This window comes from Pan paniscus, chromosome 6 (assembly GCF_029289425.2).
Source record: "Pan paniscus chromosome 6, NHGRI_mPanPan1-v2.0_pri, whole genome shotgun sequence".
NCBI lineage: Eukaryota > Metazoa > Chordata > Mammalia > Primates > Hominidae > Pan > Pan paniscus.
The window spans coordinates 123,575,936-123,599,704 of record NC_073255.2 but is presented as its reverse complement, the minus strand read 5'-3'; positions in this window follow the sequence as shown (position 1 = coordinate 123,599,704).

The window sequence follows — 23,769 nt, the reverse complement described above, 5'->3', positions numbered from 1 at the left end:
AGAGATAACGGGGTAGATATTTCCATGTTTACAGAGATAGCGTAGTATATATTTTGATACTTGCACAGATTGCGGTGTACATATTTTCATCTTTACACAGATAGTGGTGTCCATATTTCCATGTTTACACAGATAGCTGTGTAGATATTTCCATGTTTACACAGATATTGTTGTAGATATTCCCATGTTTTTACAGATAGCGGTGTAGATATTTCCATGTTTATAAAGAAAGCGGTGTAGATATTTCCATGTTTATACAGATAGCGATGTAGACATTTCCATGTTTACACAGATATTGTTGTAGATATTTCCATGTTTATACAGATAGCGTTGTAGGTATTTCAATATTTGTAGAGATAGCGGTGTAGATATTTCCATGTTTATGCAGATAGTGGTGTAGATATTTCCATGTTTATACAGATAGCGGTGTAGACAATTCCATGTTTATACAGATCGTGGTGTACATATTTCCATGTTTGTACAGATAGCGGTGTAGATATTTCCATGTTTATACAGATAACGGGGTAGATATTTCCATGTTTACAGAGATAGCGGTGTAGATATTTTGATATTTGCACAGATTGGGGTGTACATATTTTCATCTTTACACAGATAGCGTTGTACATATTTCCATGTCTACACAAATAGCTGTGTAGATATTTCCATGTTTACACAGATATTGTTGTAGATATTTCCACGTTTATACAGATAGCGGTGTAGATATTTCCACGTTTTACAGATAGCGGTGTAGATATTTACATGTTTATGCAGATAGCGGTGCAGATATTTCCATGGTTACAGAAATAGCGGTGTAGATATTTCCATCTTTGCAAAGATTGCGGTGTGGATATTTCCATCATTACACAGATAGCTGTGTAGGTATTTCCAAGTTTACACAGATAGCTGTGTAGGTATTTCCATGTTTACACAGATAGCATTGTAGATATTTCCATATTTATACAGATAGCGCTGTTGGTATTTCCATGTTTTTACAGAGACCGGTGTAGATATTTCCAAGTTTATACAGCTCGTGGTGTAGGTATTTCCATTTTTATACAGATTGCGGTGTAGATATTTCCATCTTTATGCAGATAGTGTTGCAGATATTTCCATGTTTACAGAGATAGCGGTGTAGATATTTTGATATTTGCACAGATTGGGGTGAACATATTTTCATCTTTACACAGATAGCGTTGTACATATTTCCATGTCTACACAGACAGCTGTGTAGATATTTCCATGTTTACACAGATATTTTTGTAGATATGTCCATGTTTATACAGATAGCAGTGTAGATATTTCCATGTTTATAAAGACAGCGGTGTAGATATTTCCATGTGTATACAGATGGCAGTGTAGATATTTCCATGTTTATACAGATGGAAGTGCAGATATTTCCATGTTTATACAGATAGCAGTGCAGATATTTCCATGTTTAAGGAGACAGCTGTGGAGATATTTCCATGTTTATACAGATGGCAGTGTTGATATTTCCATGTTTATACAGATAGTGGTGTAGATATTTCCACGTTTCACAGATAGCGGTGTAGATATTTACATGTTTATAGAGATAGCAGTGTAGATATTTCCATCTTTGCACAGATTGCGGTGTGTATATTTCCATCTTTACACAGATAGCTGTGTAGAAATTTCCAAGTTTACACAGATAGCTGTGTAGGTATTTCCATGATTAAACAGATAGCATTGTAGGTATTTCCATGTTTATACAGATAGCGGTGTTGTTATTTCCATGTTTTTACAGAGAGCGGTGTAGATATTTCCAAGTTTATACAGCTCGCGGTGTAGATATTTCCATCTTTATACAGATGGCAGTGTAGACATTTCCATGTTTATGCAGATAGTGGTGCAGATATTTCCATGTTTACAGAGATAGCGGTGTAGATATTTGCATCTTTCCACAGATTGTGGTGTAGATGTTTCCATCTTTACACAGATAGCTATGTAGATATTTCCAAGTTTACACAGATAGCTGTGTAGATATTTCCATGTTTTCACAGATAGATTTGTAGGTATTTCCATGTTTATACAGATAGCGGTGTAGATGTTTCCATGTTTATAGAGATTGTGTTGTAGATATTTCCATGTTTATAGGGATGGCGGTGTAGGTATTTCCATGTTTATAGAGATAGCGGTATAGATACTTCCACGTTTCTACAGATTGCTTTGTAGATATTTCCATGTGTATACAGATGGCAATTTAGATATTTCCATGTTTATAGATATTGTGGTGTAGATATTTCCATGTTTATACAGATGACTGTGTAGATGTTTTCATGTTTATACAGATGTTGGTGTAGTTATTTCCATTTTTAAAGTGATAACAGTGTAGATATTTCCAAGTTTATATAGATAGTGTTGTAGATATTTCCAACTTCATACAGATAGCTGTGTAGATATGTCCATGTTTATACAGATAGCGGTGGAGATATTTCCACGTTTATACCGATATCAATGTAGATATTTCCATGTTTATACAGATAGCGGTGTAGATATTTCCATGTTCATGCAGATGGCGGTGTAGATATTTCCATGTTTATAGAGATGGCCGTGTAGATATTTCTGTGTTTATAGAGATAGCGGTGTAGATATTTCCATGTGTATAAAGATGGCGGTGCAGGTATTTCCATGTTTATAGAGATAGTGGTGAAGATATTTCCGTATTTATACAGATAGCGGTGTAGATATTTCCATGTTTATATAGATAGTGATGTTGGTATTTCCATCTTTATACAGTTAGCGTTGTAGGTATTTCCATGTTTATACAGATAGCAGTGTAGATATTTCCCCGTTTACAGAGATAGCGGTGTAGATATTTCAATCTTGCACAGATAGCTGTGTAGATATTTCAAAGTTTACACAGATCGCTGTGTAGATATTTCCATGTTTACACAGATAGCGTTGTAGATATTTCCATCTTTATACAGGTAGCGGTGTAGATATTTCAATGTTTATACAGATAACGGTGTTGGTATTTCCATGTTTATACAGATAGCGGTGTAGATATTTCCATGTTTACACAGATAGCGTTGTAGATATTTCCATCTTTACACAGATAGCAGTGTAGATATTTCCATGTTTACACAGATAGCGTTGTAAATATTTCCATGTTTACACAGATAGCGTTGTAGATATTTCCATGTTTACACAGATAGCGGTGTACATATTTCCAAGTTTACACAGATAGCTGTGTAGATATTTCCATGTTTATACAGATAGCGTTGTAGATATTTCATTGTTTATACAGGTAGCGGTTTAGGTATTTCCATGTTGATACAGATACAGGTGTAGGTATTTCCATGTTTATAGAGATAGCGATGGAGATATTTCCATGTTTATACAGATAGCGGTGGTGATAATTCTATGTTTATACAGAGAGCGGTGTAGGTATTTCCTTGTTTACACAGACAGCGGTATAGATATTTCCATGTTTATAGAGACAGCAGTGAAGATATTTCCATGTTCATACAGATGGCTGTGAAGATATTTCCATGTATATAGATATAGTGGTGCAGATATTTCCATGTTTATAGAGATGGTGGTGTAGATATTTCCATGTTTATGCAGATGACTGGGTAGGTATTTGCATGTTTATACAGATGGTGGCGTAGATATTTCCACGTTTATAGAGATAACGGTGTAGATATTTCCATGTTTATGAAGATATTGGTTTAGATATTTCCATGTTTACAGAGATTGCGGTGTAGATATTTCCGTATTTATACAGATAGCGGTGTAGATATTTCCATGTTTATACAAATGGCGGTGTAGATATTTCCATTTTTATACAGTTGGCGATGTAGATATTTCCTTATTTATAAAGATAGCGGTGTACATATTTCCATGTTTATACACATATCGGTGTAGATATTTCCACGTTTATACAGAGAGCGGTGTAGATATTTCCAAGTTTTTCAGATAGTGGTGTAGATATTTCCATCTTTATACAGATACCGGTGCAGATATTTCCATGTTTACACAGATATCCTTGAAGATATTTCGATGTTTAAAAAGGTAGAGTTGCAGATATTTCCATGTTTAAAAAGAGAGCGGTGCAGATATTTCCATGTTTATACAGATAGCGTTATAGATATTTCCATGTTTATACAGATTTCCGTGTAGATATTTGCATGTTTATACAGATGGTCGTGTAGATATTTCCATGTTTATACATATGACATTGTAGGTATTTCCATGTTTATACAAATGTCGGTTTAGATATTTTCATGTTTATATCGATAGCGATGTAGATATTTCCATGTTTATACAGAGAGCGGTGTAGACATTTCCATGTTTACAGAGATAGCGGTGTAGATATTTCCATATATATACACATAGCGGTGTAGATTTTTCCAGGTTTATACAGGCAGCGGTGTAGATATTTCCATGTTTATACAGAGTGTGGTGTAAATATTTCCATGTTTATAGGGATTGTGGTGTAGGTATTTCCATGTTTATAGCGATAGCAGTGCAGATATTTCCATGTTTATTCAGATAGAGGTGTAGATAATTCCATGTTTACACAGATAGCGGTGTTGGTTTTTCCATGTTTATACAGATAGCGGTGTAGATATTTTCATGTTTATACAGATGGTGGTGTAGGTATTTCCATGTTTATAGAGATAGCAGTGCAGATATTTCCATGTTTATTCAGATAGAGGTGTAGATAATTCCATGTTTACACAGATAGCGGTTTTAGTATTTCCATGTTTATATATATAGCGGTGTAGATATTTTCATGTTTATGCAGCTCGCAGTGCAGATATTTCCATCTTTATACAGATGGCAGTGAAGATATTTCCATGTTTATACAGATAGTGGTGTAGATATTTCCCTGTTTACACAGATAGCGTTGTAAATATTACCATGTTTACACAGATAGCGTTGTAGATATTTCCATGCTGACACAGATAGCGGTGTAGATATTTCCAAGTTTACACAGATAGCTCTGTAGATATTTCCATGTTTATAGTGCAAGTGGTGTTGGTATTTCCATGTTTATAGAGATAGCGGTGTAGACATTTCCATATTTATACAGGTAGCGGTGTAGCTATTTCCATGTTTATGCAGATGGCGGTGTAAATATTACCATGTTTCTAAAGATGGCGGTGTAGATATTTCCATCTTTGCACAGATTGCCGTGTAGATATCTCCATTTTTAAACAGATAGCTGAGTAGATATTTCCAAGTTTACACAGATTGCTGTGTAGATATTTCCATGTTTACACAGATAGCGTTGTAGATATTTCCATGTCTATTCAGAGAGCGGTGTAGATATTTCCATGTTTATACAGATAATGGTGTAGATATTTCCATGTTTATAAAGATAGCGGTGTAGATCTTTCCATATTTATACAGAGAGCGGTGGAGATATTTCCCTGTTTATACAGATAGCGATGTAGATATTTCCATGTTTATACAGATAGCGGTGTAGATATTTTCATGTTTATAGAGATAGCGGTGTAGATATTTCCATGTTTCTACAGATAGCGGTACAGATATTTCCATGTTTATACGGAAAGTGGAGGATATATTTCCATGTTTATACAGATAGCGGTGGAGATATTTCCATGTTTCTAGAGATGGTGGTGTAGATATTTCCAAGTTTATGCAGGTAGCGGAGTAGATATTTCCATGTTTATAGAGATAGCGGTTTAGATATGTCCATGTTTATACAGGTAGCGGTGTCGATATTTCCATGTTTACAGAGATATCGGTGTAGATATTTCTATATTTATACAGATAGCGGTTTAGATATTTGTATGTTTATTCAGATGGTGGTGTAGATATTTTCATGTTTATACAGATAGCGGTGTAGACATTTCCATGTTTATAGAGATAGCGGTGCAGGTATTTCCATATTTATACAGATAGCGGAGTAGATATTTCCATGTTTATTCAGATTGTGGTGTAGATATTTCCATGTTTATACAGATTTTGATGTGGATATTTCCATGTTTATACAGATAGCGGTGTAGATATTTCCATGTTTATACAGATATTGGTGTAGATATTTCCATGTTTACAGAGATAGAGGTGTAGATATTTCCATATATGCACAGATTGCGTTGTAGATATTTCCATCATCACACAGATTGCGGTGTACATATTTCCATGTTTACACAGACAGCTGTGTAGATATTTCCATGTTCAAACAGATAGCGTTGTAGGTATTTCCATGTTTATAGAGATTGCGGTGTAGATATTTCCATGTTTATACAGATAGCGCTGTAGATATTTCCATGTTTATACAGATATTGGTGTAGATATTTCCATGTTTACAGAGATAGAGGTATAGATATTTCCATATATGCACAGATTGCGTTGTAGATATTTCCATCCTCACACAGATTGCGGTGTACATATTTCCATGTTTACACAGACAGCTGTGTAGATATTTCCATGTTTACACAGATAGCGTTGTAGGTATTTCCATGTTTATAGAGATTGCGGTGTAGATATTTCCATGTTTATACAGATAGCAGTGGAGATATTTCCATGTTTATACAGATAGCGCTGTAGATATTTGCACGTTTATACAGATAGCAGTGTAGATATTTCCATGTTTATACAGATAGCGCTGTAGATATTTCCATGTTTATACTGAGAGCGGTGTAGATATTTCCATGTTTATTCAGAGAGTGGTGGAGATATTTCCATGTTTATACAGATAGCGGTGGAGATATTTCTATGTTTCTAGAGATGGTGGTGTAGATATTTCGAAGTTTATGGAGGTAGCGGTGTAGATATTTCCATCTTTACAGAGATAGCGGTGAAGATATTTCCATATTTATAAAGATAGCGGTGTAGATATCTGTATGTTTATTCAGATGGTGGTGTATATATTTCCACGTTTATACAGTTAGCGGTGTGGCTATTATCATGTGTATTCAGATGGCCGTGTAGTTATATCCATGTTTATACAGATAGTGGAGTATATATTTCCATGTTTATAAAGATAGCAGTGCAGATATTTCCATGTTTATGCAGATAGCGGTGGAGATATTTCCGTGTTTATGCAGATAGCGGTGTTGATATTTCCATGTTTATAGAGATAGCCATGTAGATATTTCCATGTTTATACAGATAGCGTTGTAGACATATCCATGTTTATAGGGATAGCGGTGTGGATATTTCCATATTTATACAGGTAGCGGTGTAGATATTTCCATGTTTATACGGATAGCGGTGTATATATTTCCATGTTTATACGGACAGCGGTGTAGTTATTTCCATGTTTATTCAGATGACTGTGTACATGTTTCCATGTTTATACAGATGGCGGTGCAGATATTTCCATGTTTATACAGATAGCGCTGTAGATATATCCATGTTTATACAGATAGCTGTGTAGATATTTCCATGTTTATAGAGGTAGTGGTGTAGATATTTCCATATTTATACAGATAGCCATGTAGATATTTCCATGTTTATTCAGATGGTGGTGTAGATATTTCCATGTTTATAAAACATAACGGTGTGTCTATTTCCATGTTTATACAGATGGCAGTGTAGATATTTCCATGTGTATACAGATAGCAGTGTAGATATTTCCTTGTCTATACAGATAGCGGTGTAGATATTTCCAAGTTTACACAGATATCTGTGTAGATATTTCCATGTTTATAGTGAAAGTGGTGTAGGTAATTCCATGTTTATAGAGATAGCAGTATAGACATTTCCAAATTTATACAAGTAGCGGTGTAGATATTTCCATGTTTATACAGATGGCGGTGTAACTATTTCCATGTTTCTGAAGATGGCGGTGTAGATATTTCCTTGTTTATACAGATAGCGGTGTAGATATTTCCATGTTTACAGAGATAGCGGTGTAGATATTTCCATCTTTGCACAGATTGCCGTATAGATATTTCCATTTTTATACAGATAGCTTTGTAGATATTTCCAAGTTTACACAGATTGCTGTGTAGATATTTCCATGTTTACACAGATGTCGGTGTAGATATTTCCATGTGTATACATATAGTGGTGTACATATTTCCTTGTTTACATATGTAGCGGTAAAAATATTTCCATCTTTGCACAGATTGCGATGTAGACATTGAAAACTTTACACAGATAGCGGTGTAGATATTTCCAAGTTTATAGAGATAGCGGTGTAGATATTTCCATGTTTATACAGATGGCTGTGTAGATATTTCCATGTTTATACAGATGTCGGTGTAGATATTTCCATGTGTATACATACAGCGGTGTAGATATTTCCATGTTTACATATATAGCGGTAAAAATATTTCCATCTATGCACAGATTGCGATGTAGACATTGCAAACTTTACACAGATAGCGGTGTAGATATTTCCAAGTTTACACAGATACCTGTGTCGATATTTCCATGTTTACAGAGATAGCATTTTAGATATTTCCATGTTTATACAGATAGCGGTGTAGTTATTTACATGTTGATACAGATAGCGGTGTAGATATTTTCAGGGTTATTCAGGTAGTGGTGAAGCTATTTCCACGTTTATACAGCTAGCGATGTAGATATTTCCACGTTTATTCAGATAGCATTGTAGGTATTTCCACATTTATACAGATAGCGGTTTAGATATTTCCATGTTTATACAGATAGCGGTGTAGATATTTCCACGTTTTACAGATAGCTGTGTAGATATTTCCCTGTTTATACAGATAGCATTGTAGGTATTTCCATGTTGATAAAGATACCGGTGTAGGTATTTCCGTTTTTATAAATATAGCAGTGGAGATATTTCCATGTTTATACAGATAGCGGTGTAAAAATTTCCATGTTTATACAGATAACGGTGTAGATATTTCCATGTTTATACTGATAGCGGTGTAGATATTTCCATGTTTATAGGGACTGCGGTGTAGATATTTCCATCTTTGCACAGAATGCTGTGCATATATTTCCATTTTTACACAGATAGCTGTGTAGATATTTCCAAGTTTACACAGATAGCGGTGTAGATATTTCCATGTTTATAGAGATAGCCGTGTAGATATTTCCATGTTTATACAGATGGCTCGGTAGATATTTCCATGTGTATACAGATGGCGGTGTAGATATTTCCATGTTTATACAGATGGCGCTGTAGATATTTCCATGTTTATAGTGATGGCATTGTAGATATTTCCATGTTTATACAGATAGCGGTGTAGATATTTCCATGTTTACAGAGATAGCGGTGTAGATATTTCCATCTTTGCACAGATTGCGCTGTAGGTATTGCCAAATTTACACAGATAGCGGTGTAGATATTTTCAAGTTTACACAGATAGCTGTGTAGATATTTCCATGTTTACAGAGATAGCATTGTAGATATTTCCATGTTTATACAGATTGCGGTGTTGTTATTTCCATGTTGATACAGATAGCTCTGTAGATATTTCCATGTTTACAGAGATAGCATTGTAGATATTTCCATGTTTATACAGATTGCGGTGTAATTATTTCCATGTTGATACAGATAGCGTTGTAGATATTTCCATGTTTATACAGGTAGCGGTGTAGAAATTCCAATGTTTATACAGATCGCTTTGTAGATATTTCCATCTTTCTACAGATGTCAGAGTTGATATTTCCAAGTTTATACAGATGGCAGTGTAGATATTTCCATGTTCATACAGATGTCTGTGTAGATATTTCCATGTTTTTGCAGATGGCGGTGTAGATATTTCCATGTTTATAGAGATGGCGGTGTAATTATTTCTATGTTTAAAGAGATAGCGGTGTAAATGTTTCCATGTTTATAGAGATGGTGGTGTAACTATTTTCATGTTTATAGAGATAGTGGTGTAGATATTTCCATGTTTCTACAGATGACTGTGCAGATATTTCCATATTTTTACAGATGGCCGTGTAGATATTTCCATGTTTATACAGATAGCGGTTTAGCTGTTTCCATGTTTATTCATATAGCGATGTAGATATTTCCATGTTTATAGAGATGGTGGTGTAAATATTTTCAAGTTTATAGAGATAGCGGTGTAGATATTTCCATATTTATATAGATAGCGTTGTAGATATTTCCATGTTTATACACATAGCGGTGTTGATTTTTCCGTGTTTATACAGATAGCGGTGTAGATATATCCATGTTTATACAGACAGCAGTGTAGATATTTCCATGTTTATACAGATAGCGGAGTAGATATTTCCATGTTAATACAGATAACGGTGTAGATATTTCCGTCTTTATACAGATGACTGTGTAGATATTTCCATGTGTTTACAGATGGCAGTGTAGATATTTCCATGTTTATGCAGATAACGGTGTGACTATTTCCAAGTTTATAGAGGTAGCGTTGTAGATATTTCCATGTTTATAGAGATGGCTGTGTAGATATTTCCATGTTTATACTGATGGCATTGTGGATATTTCCACGTTTATACAGATAGTGGTGTAGATGTTTCCATGTTTATACAGATGACTGTGTATCTATTTCCATGTATATACAGATTGCAGTGTAGATACTCCCATGTTTATAGAGATAGCGGTGTAGTTATTTCTGTGTTTATACAGATGGCAGTGTAGATATTTTCATGTTTATACAGAAGGCGGTGTAGACATTTCCATGTTTATAGAGATAGCGGTGTATATATTTCCATATTTATACAGATAGCGGAGTAGATATTTTCACGTTTACACAGATAGTGGTGTAGATATTTCCTTGTTTATACAGATTGTGGTGTAGGTATTTCCATGTTTACAGAGATAGAGGTGTAGATATTTCCATATTTGCACAGATTGCGGTGTAGATATTTCCATCCTCACACAGATTGCGGTGTACATATTTCCATGTTTACACAGACAGCTGTGTAGATATTTCCTTGTTTACACAGATAGTGTCGTAGGTATATCCATGTTTATAGAGATTGCGGTGTAGATATTTCCATGTTTATACTGATAGCGGTGGAGATATTTCCATGTTTATACAGAGAGCAGTGGAGATATTTCCATGTTTATACTGATAGCGGTGTAGTTATTTCCATGTTTATAGAGATAGTGGTGTAGATATTTCCATGTTTATACAGGTAGCGGTGTAGATATTTCCATGTTTACAGAGATAGCGGTGTAGATACTTCCATATTTATAGAGATAGCGGTGTAGATATCTGTAATTTTATTCAGATGGCGGTGTAGATATTTCCATGTTTATACAGAGAGCGGTGTAGACATTTCCATGTTTATAGAGATAGCGGTGTAGATATTTCCATATTTATACAGATAACGGAGGAGATATTTCCATGTTTACACAGATTGCGGTGTAGATATATCCATGTTTATACAGATCGTGGTGTAGATATTTCCATGTTTATACAGATAGCGGTGTAGATATTTCCATGATTATACAGCTCGTGGTGTAGATATTTCCATCTTTATACAGATGGCTCTTTAGATATTTCCATGTTTATACAGATAGCGGTGTAGATATTTCCATGTCTATAGAGATAGCGGTGTAGATATTTCCATATTTATACAGACTGCGATGTAGATATTTCCATCTTTATACAGATGGCGGTGTACATATTTCCATGTTTATACAGATGGCAGTGAAGATATTCCCATGTTTATACAGATAGAGGTGTAGATATTTCCATGTTTATACAGATGGCTGTGTAGATACATCCATGTTTCAGAAGATGGCGGTGTAGATATTTTCATGCTTATAGAGATGGCGGTGTAGATATATCCATGTTCATACAGATGTCTGTGTAGATATTTATAAGTTTATGCAGATGGTGTAGATATTTCCATGTTTATAGAGATGGCGGTGTAGGTATTTCTATGTTTATAGAGATTGCGGTGTAATTATTTCCATGTTTATAGAGATCGCGGTGTAAGTATTTTCATGTTTATAGAGATAGCGGTGTAGATATTTCCATGTTGATACAGATAGCGGTGTTGGTATTTCCATGTTTATACAGATAGCGGTGTAGATATTTCCATGTTTATACAGCTCGCGGTGTTGTTATTTCCATCTTTATAGAGAAGGCAGTGTAGATAAGTCCATGTTTTTACTGATAGCGGTGTAGATGCTTCCGTGTTTATACAGATGGTGGTGTAGTTATTTCCATGTTTATGGAGATCACGGTGCAGATATTTTCAGGTTTATAGAGATGGCGGTGTAGAGATTTTCTGGTTTATAGAGATAGCGATGAAGATATTTCCATGTTTATACAGATAACGGTGAAGACATTTCCATGTTTACAGAGACGGCTCTGTAGATATTTCCATATTTATACAGATAGCGATGTAGGTATTTCCATGTTTATAGTGATAGTGGTATAGATATTTCCATGTTTATACTGATAGCGGTGCAGATATTTCCAAGTTTATACGGATAGCGGTGTTGTTATTTCCATGTTTATACAGATTGTGGTTTAGATATTTCCATCTTTATACAGCTCGCGTTGTAGATATTTCCATCTTTATACAGACGGCAGTGTTGATATTTGAATGTTTATAAAGATAGAGGTGTAGATATTTCCATTTTTATTCAGATAGCTGTGTAGATATTTCCATGTTTATGCAGGTTGTGGTGTAGAAATTTCCATGTTTATACAGATCGTGGTGTAGATACTTCCATCTTTCCACAGATGGCAGAGTGGATATTTCCATGTTTATACACATGGCATTGTAGATATTTCCGTGTTTACACATATAGTGTTGTAGATATTTCCATATTTATGCAGATAGAGGTGTAGATATTTCCACGTTTATACAGATAGCGGTGTAGATATTTCCACGTTTATACAGGTAGCGGTGTAGATATTTCCACGTTTTACAGATAGTTTTGTAGATATTTCCATGCTTATACAGATGGCGGTGTAGATATTTCCATGTTTATGCAGACAGCGGTGCAGATATTTCTATGTTTATGCAGATGGTGGTGTAGATATTTCCAAGTTTATAGAATGGTGGCATAGATATTTCCGCGTTTTTAGAGATAGCGGTGTAGATATTTCCATGTTTATAGAGATAGCGGTATAGGTATTTCCATGTGTGTAGTGATAGCGGTGCAGATATTTATATGTTTATTCAGATAGCGGTGTAGATGTTTCCAAGTTTATACAGATGGCAGTGTAGATATTTCCATGTTAATAGAGATACTGGTGTAGATATTTCCATGTTTATGCATATGACTGTGTATTTATTTCCATGTTTATTCAGATGTCGGTGTAGATATTTTCAGGTTTGTAGAGATAGCGATGTAGATATTTCCATGTATATACAGACAGCGGGGTAGACATTTCCATGTTTACAGAGAGAGCGGTGTAGATATTTCCATATTTACACAGATAGTGGTGTAGATATTTCCATGTTTATACAGATGGCGGTGTAGATAGTTCCATGTTTATGAAGATGGCGGTGTAGATATTTTCATGTTTATAGAGATTGCGCTGTAGATATGTTCATGTTCATAGTAATAACAGTGTAGATATTTCCATGTTTATACAGATGGCTGTGTAGATATTTCCAAGTGTATAAAGAGGCAGTGTAGTTATTTCCATGTTTATAGAGATGGTGAAGTAGATATTTCCATGTTTATACAGATGACTGTGTAGATATTTCCATGTTTATACAGATGGCGGTGTAGATATTTCCATGTTTATACAGATAGCGGTGTAGATATTTCCATGTTTACAGAGATAGCATTGTAGATATATCCATCTTTGCAGAGATTATGGTACAGATATTTCCATCTTTACACAGATAGCAGTGTAGATATTTCCAAGTTTACACAGATAGCTGTGTAGATATTTCCATGTATCCACATATAGCGTTGTAAGTATTTCCATGTTTACACAGATAGCGGAGTAGATATTTCCAAGTTTATACACTTAGCGGTGTAGATATTTCTATGTTTATAGAGATAACAGTGTAGATATTTCCATGTTTATACAGATGGCTGTGTAGATATTTCCATGTGTATACAGATGGCAGTGTAGATATTTCCATGTTTATACAGATGGTGGTGTAGATATTTCCATGTTTATACAGATGATTGTGTAGATATTTGCATGTTTATACAGATGGCGGTGTAGATATTTCCATGTTTATTAAGATAGCGGTGTAGATATTTCCATGTTTATACTGATAGCGGTGTAGCTATCTCCTTGTTTATAGAGATGGCTTTGTAGATATTTCCATGTTTATACAGATGGCAGTGTAGATATTTCCATGTTTATAGAGATAGTGGTGTAGTTATTTCCATGTTTATACAGATGACTGTGTAGGTATTTCCATGTTTATATAGATGTAGGTGTAGATATTTTCAGGTTTATAGAGATAGCGATGTAGATATTTCCAGGTTTATACAGATAGCGGTGTAGACATTTCCATGTTTACAGAGATAGCGGTGTAGATATTTCCATATTTATACAGATAGCGGTGTAGACATTTCCATGCTTATACAGATAGCGGTGTAGATTTTTCCATGTTTATAGAGATGGCGGTGAAGTTATTTCCATGTTTATAGAGATAGTGATGTAGATATTTCCATGATTATACAGATAGCGGTGCGGTTATTTCCAAGTTTATACAGATAGCGGTGTAGGTATTTCCATGTTTATACAGATAGCTGTGTAGATATTTCCATGTTTATAGAGATAGCGGTGTACATGATTCTATGTTTATACAGATATAGGTGGAGATATTTCCATGTTTATACAGATTTCGGTGTAGATATTTCCATATTTATAGAGATAGTGGTGTAGTTATTTCCATATTTATACAGATGGCCGTGTAGATATTTCCATGTTTATTCATATGTCGGTGTAGATATTTCCATGTTTATTCAGATGGCGGTGTAGATATTTCCATGTTTATACAGATAGAGGTGTATATATTTCCATGTTTACAGAGATATCGGTGTAGATATTTCCATCTTTGCGGAGATTGCGGTGTAGTTATTTCCATGTATATACTGATAGTGGTTTAGATATTTCCATGTTTACACAGATAGCTCTGTAGGTATTTACATGTTTACACAGATAGTGTTGTAGATGTTTCCATGTTTATAGAGATAGCGGTTTAGATATTTCCATGTATCTACAGATAGCGGTGTAGATATTTCCATGTATACAGGGATAGTGGTTTACATATTTCCTTGTTTATACAGATAGCGGTGTAGATATTTCCATGTTTATACAGGTAGCGGTGCAGATATTTCCCTGTTTATACAGATAGTGGTGTAGATATTTCCATGTTTATACAGATCGTGGTGTAGATATTTCCACGTTTATACAGATAGCGGAGTAGATATTTGCATCTTTGCACAGATTTCGGTGTAGATATTTCCATCTTTACACAGATAGCGGTATAAATATTTCCATCGTTGCACAGACTGTGCTGTAGATATTTCCATCTTAACAGAGATAATGGTGTAGATACTTCCATGTTTACAGAGACAGCGGCGTAGACATTTCCATGTTTACACAGATAGTGGTGTAGGTATTTCCAAGTTTATACAGATAGCGCTGTAGGTATTTAAATGTTTTTACAGATAGCACTGTAGATATTTCCATATTTATACAGATAGCGGTGTAGGTATTTCCATGTTATACAGATAGCGGTGTAGAGATTTCCATGTTTATAGAGATAGCGGTGTAGATATTTCCTTGTTTGTACAGATGGCTGTGTAGATATTTCCATGTGAATATAGATGGCTATGTTGCTATTTCCATGTGAATACAGATGGCAGTGTAGATATTTCCATGTTTATAGAGATGTTGGTGTAGATATTTAAATGTTTATACAGATGACTTTATATATTTCCATGTTTATACAGATGGCGGTGTAGATATTTTCATGTTTATATAGATAGCGGTGTAGATATTTCCATGTTTACAGAGATAGCGGTGCAGATATTTCCATCTTTGCACAGATTGCGGTGCAGATATTTCCATCATTATACAGAAAGCGGTGAAGATATTTCCAAGTTTCCACAGATAGCTGTGTAGATATTTCCATTTTTACTCAGATAGCGTTGAAGATATGTCCATGTTTACAAAGATAGCGTTGTAGATATTTCCACCTTGGCACAGATTGCGGTGTAGATATTTCCATCTTTACACAGATTGCGGTGTAGATATTTCCATGTTTACACAGATACCGGTGTTGATATTTCCACGTTTATACAGATGGTGGTGTAGATATTTCCACGTTTACACAGATGACTGTGTAGTTATTTCCATATTTATACAGATGGTGGTTTAGATATTTCCATGTTTATAGAGATAGCCATGTAGATATTTCCATGTTTATACAGATCGCAGTGTAGTTATTTCCATGTTTATACAGATAGCGGTTTAGATATTTCCATGTTTATACATATAGTGGTGTAGATATTTCCATTATTATAGAGATCTTGGTGTAAATATTTCCATGTTTATTCAGATGTCGGTGTAGATATTTTCAGGTTCATAGAGATAGCGATGTAGATATTTCCATGTATATACATACAGCGGGGTAGACATTTCCATGTTTGCAGAGAGAGCGGTGTAGATATTTCCATATTTACACAGATAGTGGTGTAGATATTTCCATGTTTATACAGATGGCGGTGTAGATAGTTCCATGTTTATGAAGATGGCGGTGTAGATATTTTCATGTTTATAGAGATTGCGGTGTAGATATGTTCATGTTCATAGAGATAACAGTGTAGATATTTCCATGTTTATACAGATGGCTGTGTAGATATTTCCAAGTGTATACAGGGGCAGTGTAGTTATTTCCATGTTTATAGAGATGGTGAAGTAGATATTTCCATGTTTATACAGATGACTGTGTAGATATTTCCATGTTTATACAGATGGCGGTGTAGATATTTCCATGTTTATACAGATAGCGGTTTAGATATTTCCATGTTTACAGAGATAGCGTTGTAGATATATCCATCTTTGCAGAGATTATGGTACAGATATTTCCATCTTTACACAGATAGCAGTGTAGATATTTCCAAGTTTACACAGATAGCTGTGTAGATATTTCCATGAATCCACATATAGCGTTGTAAGTATTTCCATGTTTACACAGATAGCGGAGTAGATATTTCCAAGTTTATACACTTAGCGGTGTAGATATTTCTATATTTATAGAGATAACAGTGTAGATATTTCCATGTTTATAGAGATGGCTGTGTAGATATTTCCATGTGTATACAGATGGCAGTGTAGGTATTTCCATGTTTATACAGATGGTGGTGTAGATATTTCCATGTTTATACAGATGAATGTGTAGATATTTGCATGTTTATACAGATGGCGGTGTAGATATTTCCATGTTTATTAAGACAGCAGTGTAGATATTTCCATGTTTATACTGATAGCGATGTAGGTATCTCCTTGTTTATAGAGATGGCTTTGTAGATATTTCCATCTTTATACAGATGGCAGTGTAGATATTTCCATGTTTATAGAGATAGTGGTGTAGTTATTTCCATGTTTATACACATGACTGTGTAGGTATTTCCATGTTTATATAGATGTAGGTGTAGATATTTTCAGGTTTATAGAGATAGCGATGTAGATATTTCCAGGTTTATACAGATAGCGGTGTAGACATTTCCATGTTTACAGAGATAGTGGTGTAGATATTTCCATATTTATACAGATAGCAGTGTAGACATTTCTATGCTTATACAGATAGCGGTGTAGATTTTTCCATGTTTATAGAGATGGCGGTGAAGTTATTTCCATGTTTATAGAGATAGTGATGTAGATATTTCCATGATTATACAGATAGCGGTGCGGTTATTTCCAAGTTTATACAGATAGTGGTGTAGGTATTTCCATGTTTATACAGATAGCCGTGTAGGTATTTCCATGTTTATAGAGATAGCGGTGTACATGATTCTATGTTTATACAGATATAGGTGGAGATATTTCCATGTTTATACAGATTTTGGTGTAGATATTTCCATATTTATAGAGATAGCAGTGTAGTTATTTCCATATTTAAACAGATGGCGGTGTAGATATTTCCATGTTTATTCATATGTCGGTGTAGATATTTCCATGTTTACTCAGATGGCGGTGTAGATATTTCCATGTTTATACAGATAGAGGTGTATATATTTCCATGTTTACAGAGATATCGGTGTAGATATTTCCATCTTTGCAGAGATTGCGGTGTAGTTATTTCCATGTATATACTGATAGTGGTGTAGATATTTCCATGTTTACACAGATAGCTCTGTAGGTATTTACATGTTTACACAGATAGTGTTGTAGATGTTTCCATGTTTATTGAGATAGCTGTTTAGATATTTCCATGTATCTACAGATAGCGGTGTAGATATTTCCATGTTTACAGGGATAGTGGTTTACATATTTCCATGTTTATACAGATAGCGGTGTAGATATTTCCATGTTTATACAGATAGTGGTTCAGATATTTCCCTGTTTATACAGATAGTGGTGTAGATATTTCCATGTTTATACAGATCGTGGTGTAGATATTTCCACGTTTATACAGATAGCGGAGTAGATATTTGCATCTTTGCACAGATTTCGGTGTAGATATTTCCATCTTTACACAGATAGCGGTATAGATATTTCCATCGTTGCGCAGACTGTGCTGTAGATATTTCCATCTTAACAGAGATAGTGGTGTAGATACTTCCATGTTTACAGAGACAGCGGTGTAGATATTTCCATGTTTACACAGATAGTGGTGTAGGTATTTCCAAGTTTATACAGATAGCGGTGTAGATATTTAAATGTTTTTACAGATAGCACTGTAGATATTTCCATATTTATACAGATAGCGGTGTAGGTATTTCCATGTTATACAGATAGCGGTGTAGAGATTTCCATGTTTATAGAGATAGCGATGTAGATATATCCTTGTTTGTACAGATGGCTGTGTAGATATTTCCATGTGAATATAGATGGCTGTGTTGCTATTTCCATGTGAATACAGATGGCAGTGTAGATATTACCATGTTTATAGAGATGTTGGTGTAGATATTTAAATGTTTATACAGATGACTGTATATATTTCCATGTTTATACAGATGGCGGTGTAGATATTTTCATGTTTATATAGATAGCGGTGTAGATATTTCCATGTTTACAGAGATAGCGGTGCAGATATTTCCATCTTTGCACAGATTGCGGTGCAGGTATTTCCATCATTATACAGAAAGCGGTGAAGATATTTCCAAGTTTACACAGATAGCTGTGTAGATATTTCCATTTTTACTCAGATAGCATTGAAGATATGTCCATGTTTACAAAGATAGCGTTGTAGATATTTCCACCTTGGCACAGATTGCGGTGTAGATATTTCCATCTTTACACAGATTGCGGTGTAGATATTTCCATGTTTACACAGACACCGGTGTTGATATTTCCACGTTTATACAGATGGTGGTGTAGATATTTCCACGTTTACACTGATGACTTTGTAGTTATTTCCATATTTATACAGATGGTGGTTTAGATATTTCCATGTTTATAGAGATAGCCATGTAGATATTTCCATGTTTATACAGATCGCAGTGTAGTTATTTCCATGTATATACAGATAGCGGTTTAGATATTTCCATGTTTATACATATAGTGGTGTAGATATTTCCATGATTATAGAATTCTTGGTGTAAATATTTCCATGTTTATACAGATAACGGTGTAGATATTTCCCAATTAATACACGTAGCACTGTAGATATTTCCAAGTTTATACAGATCGCGGTGTAGACATTTCCATCTTTCTAGAGAGGGCAGTGTAGATATTTCAATGTTTATACAGATGGCGGTGTAGATATTTCCCTGTTTATAGAGATGGCGGTGTAGATATTTCTATGATTATAGAGATAGCGTTGTAGATATTTCCATGTTAATACAGATGGCGGTGTAGATCTTTCCATGTTTATGCAGATGGTGGAGTAGATATTTCCATGTTTATAGAGATGGCCGTGTATATATTTCTATGTTTATAGAGATAGCGGTGTAGGTATTTCCATGTTCATACAGATAGCGGTGAAGATATTTCCATGTTTATACAGATGACTGTGTAGATATTTCCATGTTTATACAGATAGCGGTGTAGATATTTCCATGTTTATACAGTTCGCGGTGTAGATATTTCCACCTTTATACAGATGACAGTGTAGATATTTCCATGTTTATACAGATAGCGGTGTAGATATTTCCATGTTTTCAGAGCTGGTGGTGTAGATAGTTCCAAATTAATGGAGATGGTGGTGTAGATATTTTCATGTTTATAGAGATTGCGGTGTAGATATTTCCATGTTTATACAGATGACTGTGAAGATATTTCCATACTTATACAGATGGCGGTGTATATATTTCCATGTTTATAGAGATATTGGTGTAGATATTTCCATGCTTATACAGATAGCGGTGCAGATATTTCCATTTTTATAGAGACAGCATTGTATATATTTCCATATTTATACAGATAGCGGTGTAAATATTTCCATGTTTATTCAGATCACTGTGTAGATATTTCCATGTTTATAGAGATGGCGGTGTAGATATTTCCCTGTTTATTCAGATAGAGGTGTGGTTATTTCCGTGTTTATACAGGTAGCGGTGTTGATATTGCCATGTTTACACAGATAGCGGTGTAGATATTTCCATCTTTGCACAGATTGTGGTGTTGATGTTTCCATTTTTACACAGATAGCGGTGTAGATATTTCCAGGTTTACACAGAGAGCTGTGTAGATATTTCCATGTTTACACAGATAGCGTTGTTGATTTTCCATATTTATACAAATAGCGGTGTAGATATTTCCATATTTATACAGATAGCGGTGTAGATATTTGCATATTTATACAGAGAGCAGTGTATGTATTTCCATGTTTAAACAGATAGCGGTGGAGGTATATCCATGTTTATACAGATAGCTGTGGAGATATTTCCATTTTTATACAGATCGGGGTGTAGATATTTTCATGTTTATACAGATAGCGTTGTCCATATTTCTAAGTTTGTACAGATAGCCGTTTAGGTATTTCCATGTTTATGCAGATACCGGTGTAGATATTTGCATGTTTATACCCATAGCGGTGGATATATTTCCACGTTTACAGAGATTGTGGTGTAGGTATTTCCATGTTTATACTGATGGCTGTGTAGATATATCCATGTGTATACAGATGGCAGTGTAGATTTCCCATGTTTATACTGATGGTGGTGTAGATATTTCCTTGTTAATAGAGATAGCGGTGGAGATATTTCCATGTTCATACAGATAGCGATGTAGATATTTCCATGTTTATACAGACAGCAGTGTAGGTATTTTCATGATTATACAGATAGCGGTGAAGATATTTCCATGTTTATAGAGATAGCGGTGTAGATATTTCCATGTTTATACAGATAGCGGTGGAGATATTTCCATGTTTATACAGAAAGCGGTGGAGATATTGCCTTATTTATACAGATGGTGGTGTAGATATTTCCGAGTTTCTACAGATAGCCTTGTAGATATTTCCATGTTTATACAGATAGCAGTGGAGTTATTTCCATGTTTATATATATTGCAGTGTACGTATTTCCAGGTTTATAGAGATAGCGGTGTAGATATTTCCATGTTTATACAGATGGCTGTGTAGATATTTCCATGTGTATACAGATGGCAGTGTAGATATTTCCATGTTTATACAGATGGAGGTGTAGATATTTCCATGTTTATACAGATGACTGTGAACATATTTTCACATTATTACACATGGCGGTGTAGATATTTCATTGTTTATACAGATAGCTGTGTGGCTATTTCCAAGTTTATACAGATAGCAGTGGAGCTATTTCCATGTTTATAGAGATGGCTGTGTAGATATTTCCATGTTTATACAGATGGCAGAGTAGATATTTCCATGTTTATACAGATAGTGGTGTAGATATTTCCATGTTTATAGAGATAGCGGTGGAGATTTTTCCATGTTGATACAGATAGTGATGTAGATATTTCCATGTTTATAGAGATAGCAGTGTAGGTATTTCCATGTTTGTACAGAAAGTGAAGATATTTCCATGTTTATAGAGATAGCGTTGTAGATATTTCCATGTTTATACAGATAGCGGTGGAGATATTTCCATGTTTATACAGACAGCGGTGGAGATATTTCCATGTTTATACAGATAGCGGTGGAGATATTGCCTTGTTTATTCAGATGGCAGTGTAGATATTTCCAAGTTTATACAGATAGCGGTTTAGATATTTCCATTTTTATACAGATAGCAATGCAGTTATTTCCATGTTTATACAGATTGCAGTGAAGGTATTTCCAGATTTATAGAGATATCAGTGTAGATATTTCCATGTTTATACAGATGGTTGTGTAGATATTTCCAGGTGTATACAGATGGCAGTGTAAATATTTCCATGTTTATGCAGATGGAGGTGTAGATATTTCCATGTTTATACAGATGACTGTGTAGGTATTTCCATGTTTATACACATGGCCGTGTATATATTTCCATGTTTATAGAGAGAGCCATGTAGATGTTTCCATGTTTATACAGATTGCGTTGTAGATATTTCCATGTTTATACAGAAAGCGGTGTAGATATTTCCATGTATTTACAGATAGTGGTGTAGATATTTCCATGTTTATATAGATAGCAGTGTAGACAATTCCATGTATATAAAGATAGCGGTGTAGATATTTCCATATTTATACAGATATCGGTGTAGATATTTCTATGTTTATATATATAGTGGCATAGGTATTTCCATGTTCATAAAGATTGCAGTGTAGGTATTTCCATGTTTATATAGGTAGTGGTGTGAATATTTCCATGTTTGTACAGATCGCAGTGTAGATATTTCCATGTTTATACAGATGGAGGTGTAGATATTTCCATGTTTATACAGATTACTTTGTAGATATTTCCATATTTTTACAGATGGCGATGTTGATATTTCCATGTTTATACAGATAGCGTTGTAGACATTTCGATGTTTATAGAGATAGCGGTGTAGATATTTCCATATTTATACAGATAGCAGCGTATATATTTCCATGTTTATACAGATAGCGGTGTAGATATTTCCATGTTTATACAGATTGCTGTGTAGCTGTTTCTGTGTTTATAGAAATAGCCGTGTAGATATGTCCATGTTTATACTGATAATGTTGTAGATATTTCCCTGTTTATACAGATAGCGGTGGGGGTATTTCCGTGTTTATATAGATAGCGGTGGATATACTTCCATGTTTATACAGATGGCGGTGTAGGTATTTCAAAGTTTATGAAGAAAGCGGTGTAGATATTTCCATGTTTATACAGATAGCGGTGTAGATATTTCCATGTTTATAAACATTGCGGTGTAGGTATTTCCATGTTTATAGAGGTAGCGGTGTAGATATTTCCATGTTTATACAGATGGCTGTGTAGATATTTCCATATGTATGGAGATTGCAGTGTAGATATTTCCATGTTTATACAGATGGAGGTGTAGATATTTCCATGTTTATACAGATGACTGTGTAGATATTTTCATATTTTTACACATTGCAGTGTAGATATTTCATTGTTTATACAGATCGCGGTGTGGCTACTTCCCTGTTTATACAGATAGCAGTGGAGGTATTTCCATGCTGATAGAGATAGCCGTGTAGGTATTTACATGTTTATATAGATGGCTGTGTAGATATTTCCATGTGTTTACAGATTGCAGTGTAGATATTTCCATGTTTACACAGATACCTGTGTAGACATTTCCATGTTTTCACAGATAGCGCTGTAGATATTTCCATGTTTATACTGATAGTGGTGTA